At 43.9% G+C, this 5,302-nt stretch overlaps 2 pseudogenes; one reads left to right on the forward strand and one right to left on the reverse strand.

Moving 5' to 3' along the window:
* Positions 1–398: 398 nt before the first annotated feature.
* Positions 399–690, reverse strand: LOC126085749 (small nuclear ribonucleoprotein E-like; annotated as a pseudogene).
* Positions 691–1,027: 337 nt separating this feature from the next.
* LOC126085751 (small nuclear ribonucleoprotein E-like) lies at positions 1,028–4,615 on the forward strand (annotated as a pseudogene).
* The last annotated feature ends 687 nt before the right edge of the window (positions 4,616–5,302 follow it).

Genomic DNA, 5,302 nt, shown 5'->3' on the forward strand with positions numbered 1-5,302 from the left:
AAGAAACAATGTAATTTTTAAAATAAATTGTGATCTGTTACCATCACATTTAGGAGTCCCTGTGTGGCGCAAACAGTTAAGCGCTTGATTTCTAGCTGAAAGGTTGGCGGTTCGAACCCACCCAGAAGTGCCTCAGAAGACAGGCCTGGCGATCTGCTTCCAAAAGGTCACAGCCTTGAAAACCCTGTGGAACAGTTCTGCTCTGCACATATGGGGTCACCATGAACTGGAATCGACTCGACGACAACCAACACACACACACACACACACACACAATATCATATTTATTGTGATCTGGTAATAATGTAAGAGTAATCAAAACAATATGAACATGTTTTAGAACTAGTAACAAAGGACACCTTAAAAAAGGGAAGCAAGTTCTTGCCCTCAACATCTTCTCACTTCACCGATCTTCTCTTGTTGCATACACTTTGTAGCAGAGTAATATTATCTCCTTTTAGTATGATCCAACTCAGTTGTTTTCTTGACTTTGTTTTAGAATGAACCTCTTCTGCATCAGCTATTATCAGGTTCATTGACTCATCAAAACCCACTATACAGCCCTCCATCTGCACACTCACTTGCTCGTAGAGCCACTCCTGAGTTGGGGTCTACTTTGCAGATATCTGAAGGTGAGGTTGATGGTCTGCACCACCACGTGCACCTTTGGCCCTGGCCACGGTATGCCATGGTGGAAGCTTACACTCCATGTGGTAAAAAAAAAAAAAAAACATGTGGTACTTTTTAAAAATTATTATAATAAAGGCTCTCATTTCTATTGGTTTTATGCTGTAAGTTTACTTCCACTGTCTTTGGATATAAAAAGTAGGGTATAAATAGAATATTTAGGAACTGGACAGTTCATATACTTTGCTTTCCTGGTGTCCTCTTTCTGTCCCTAGCTCCTTTTCCTCAACCGTCTGAACATGACTAGAAGCTGGTGTGGAGGAGGTTCTGAAGCTTGGTGGACAGAACCCCTCATGACCCCTCACAGTCATCCTCAACAGCACATTTAGATGTCGGTGTGATGAGGGTGGACAAGGTGATCTAACACGTAAGCAGATAAAGGGGGGGCACAGGGTGCTGGGAGATCCCAACCTAGGAATATAGCAGGGTTCAGCACCAGGCTGTACTCTCTCCCTTCTGGTTTCACTCTAAAGCGACAAGCATTTCCAGCAGAGAGGTAGGCAGGACTCTGTTCAAGCTCAGCAATGTCGCCAGGGAGCCATTCTTCCCCCATCTTTCTACTCTACTGTTTTTAGCACGTCGCCTTCCTCCTTGCACTTTTTGCTGCTTATTGCAAAATAGCTGCGCCTCCTCTGTGTACGGGTCTGTATTTTAGATAGGAGGAAGGAGGGAGTGTAAGAGGAAGGCACAGGTTTCCTGGAAATCCTCCCCCCTCTCAAAAAAAGCTTAACTCTAACTGGCCAGTGCTGTGTCACATGACCACCTCTAGCTACAAGGGAGTATGGGAAGGAGTATAGTTTTAGCTTCACACCAGTCTGAAGAAAATTGGGCATTTTTTAGTAAAAAAGAAAGGTGAATGGCTGTCAGTAGGCAACTGGCAGTGTCATAGCAGAGAAACAGTTGAGTTTTTTCCATAAACATTCATCAAGTGCCTAATACCATACTGAGTTCTCCAGGAGGCCGTTCCACAGTGAGACATTTAGGCATACATTTATTGCTTCCATTTTAATGATGAGGGAAATGGAACTCCAAAGTTTGGCATCACACATACAGAGCTGGGCCCGGAGTCCTTGGATTCTGGCATTTGGTGAGCGTGTATGTTTAAAAATAAAGATGCATTTAGTTGCGTAAATGGAGCCCTATGCATCTCCCTTTCAGGAAACTTAAAATGAAAGTCACCTCCCAGGCAAGGCACGGTGCTGCATTAAGAAGAGCGCTTTGTCAACGTTGAAGGCTAGACTAACAAGCAGTAAATAGCAGGAGTTGATGTAGTGCAAATCACACCAGACAAATTTAATTGCTTTTTTTCTAATCTATAGAAAATGCCAGATGAAGAAATAAAAGGAAAGCAGTGAATATAATAGCTCTCTATTTTAGGAAAGTGCTTGGGCATAGTGACTTGGGCAAAGTTCTGAATAAACAATAAATGATAACAACTCACATGGGCCTGGGGCTGGGAATGGAGGCAGCACTTGGCCCCAGAGGGTGTGGGGAAGTAGGAGTTTCCAGGTGCTGGGGAGGAGTCCGCATGCAGGAGCCCCCACACATTCCCTGAGTCTGAATTTCAACTGAGATCTGAGCCAAAGTCTGCTAAAATCTGCCACTCGGAGTGTGGTCCAAGGACTAGAGCCTGAGCAAGGTTAGGAGCTTGTCAGAAATGCAGAATCTCAGGTCCCACTCCAGACATCCAGCATTGACATTTGCATGGGGCGGGGGGCGGGGGGGGGAGGAGTCATGCACACACTCTCACCTTTCAGAAACACTGCTCTCAGGCCCTGTGAAGTGGGGGAGCATCTCGAAGCTGTCACTGAGGCCTCTCATCAGGTGCCCTCTCTCCTTTGTCTTCAGCCTGCTCCCCAGCGAGGCTCTCATCCAGAAAGAATTGTGCTCCCCAAAACACTCTGCTCCAAAAGTCACCCTCCTCTCCCCCTCATCACACTATTATCTTGCTGCCGTTATTCGGCCATAAAGAGAAATGAAATTTGGATATGACGTGGATGACCCTTGAAAACATTCTGCTGAGTGAAATAAATCAGGCACAAAAGGATAAGTGCTGTATCATCCCAGAACAGGAAAATGCATAGAGACCAGGGTTTATTAGCGGTTACCAGGTGTTTGGGGGAGAGGAGAACGGGGAGTTACTGCTTAAGGGGCACTGAGTCATTTCTGTTTGGGGTGATGAAAAACTTTTGGAAAAAGTGGGGATGGTTGCACAATTTAGTGAATGTAATTCACGTCACTGAATCCTACACTTAAAAATGGTTGAAATAGTAAAGACTTTAGTGATACGTATTTTACAACAATAAAATTACCTAGAAAAAATGATCACTTTGCTATCCTGCTGACAGCTTGTTCTCCAAGACAGTCTAAGCCAGGCTAAGGTATAAATAACAAGGGGGTATTTGTCTTTTTAAAATAAAAGTCAGTTAATGAGATTCCGATAGTGGAATTTCAGACCACATAACGTTGGTGGCAAACCTATGGATTGAGAACCCCTTTAAGAAATTGAAGCAAGTACATCAAATTGAGTGCCCTCCAAATGCCAGGTGCTAGGATAGGGCCTTTTCTGTACTTTGCCTCATTCATTTCCCATAATCCTCATTTCTCATTATCTATGCCTTTTTGGATGAGAAGTCTAAAAGTCAGAAAGGTTTACTGGTTCAAGATTACACAACCAGAAGGGACAGAGTCAAGCCTGCTGCTGAACCCTGCTGTCTTCCCAGGTCGGGATCTGCCACTAGCACCCTGCAGCCCCCCTTCCCCACCCATGTGTTAGATCACCTTGTCCACCCTCATCACACTCACATCTAAATGTGCTGTTGAGGGTGACTGTGAGGGGCCATGAGGGGCTCTGTCCACTGAGCTTCAGAAACTCATTCACACCAACTTCCATTCATGTTCAGATGGTTGAAGAAAAGGAGCCAGGGACAGAAAGGGAACACCAGGAAAGGAAAGCATATGAACTGTCCAGTTCCTAAATATATTATTTATGCCCTACTTAGTTCCAAAGACATTTGAAGTAAACTTACAGCATAAAGCCAATATAAATGAGAGCCTTTATTATAATAGTTAATTTTTTAAAAAGTGCCATGTGGAGTGTGAGCATCCACCGTGGCATACCATGGCCAGGGTCAAAAGTGCAGGTGATGGTGCAGCCCATTAACCTCACCTTCAGATATTTCTAAAACCTGTTGCCGTCGAGTTGGTTCCGACTCATAGTGACCCTATAGGACAGAGTAGAACTGCCTCATAGGGTTTCCAAGGAGTGCCTGGTGGATTTGAACTGCCGACCTCTTGATTAGCAGCTGTAGCTCTTAACCATTTCGTCACTAGGGTTTCCAGATACTTGCAAAATAGATCGCAGTTCAGGAGTGGCTCTATGAGCAAGTGAGCATGCTGATGGAGGGTTGTATCATGGGTTTTGATGAGTCAATGAACCTGGCATTAGCTGATGCAGAAGAGATTCATTCTAAAATAAAGTCAAGAAAACAACTGGGTTGGATCATGCTAAGTCGTTGTTAGGTGCTGTCAAGTCGGTTGTGACTTGTAGGGACCCTATGTACAACAGAAGGAAATACTGCCCGGTCCTGTGCCATCTTCACAATCGTTGTTATGCTTGAGACTATTGTAGCCACTGTGTCAATCCATCTTGTTAAGAGTCTTTCTCTTTTTTGCTGACCCTCTACTTTACCAAGCATGATGTCCTTCTCCAGGGACTGATCCCTCCTGATAACATGTCCAAAGTATGTGAGACGTAGTTTCGCCATCCGTGTTTCTAAGGAGAATTCTGGCTGTATTTCTTTCAAGACGGATTTGTTTGTTCATTTGGCAGTCCATCATATATTCAATATTCTTCATCAGCACCGAGATTCAAAGGCTAAGAGGAGATACTATTACCTTGCTATAAAGTGTATGCAACAAGAAATGATCGGTGAAGTGAGAAATTATTGAGGGCAAGAGTTTTCTTTCCTTTTTTAGGCGTCCTTTGTTGCGAGTATAGTTCTAATACACGTGTTCATATTGTTTTGATTACTCTTACATTATTACCAGATCACAATAAACACGACATTGTGTGTGGGTTGGCTGCTGTCAGATCAATTCTGACTCATTGTCATTATTCTTCTGATTCAGTCCCTGGGTGGTGCAGGCTGTTAACATGCTTGGGTGCTAGCTGAAAGTTCGGAGGTTTGAGTCCACCCAGAGGCTCCTCAGAAGAAAGACCTGGCTATCTACATTATCAGTATTGAAGGCTCTCTGGAGCACAGTTCTACTCTGACACACCGGGGTTGTCATGAGCTGGAGTTACCTCAACGGCAACTGGTTTTTACTCTTCCGGTCCCTCCCTACTTAAAGCACTGCTTGTGGACTAGCAGCATTGATAGGGTCGGGCAGTCTGTTAGAAACGAGGCTCTACCTCCGATCTGCTGCAGAAGAACTGCCACTTTAACAACAACCCCCAAGTGGTTTAGATGCACATTCACGTTTGAGAAGGGCTGATCTAATCAAGTTTTCTGTTGCTTTTAACTAAATAAATTGCTAAACTGACCCATAGTCTACATTTTCATGAGAAAGAGATATAAACTGAGTTCTGGATTTTTTTTTTTAATGATACATC

This window comes from Elephas maximus, chromosome 11 (genome assembly GCF_024166365.1).
Source record: "Elephas maximus indicus isolate mEleMax1 chromosome 11, mEleMax1 primary haplotype, whole genome shotgun sequence".
Lineage (NCBI taxonomy): Eukaryota > Metazoa > Chordata > Mammalia > Proboscidea > Elephantidae > Elephas > Elephas maximus.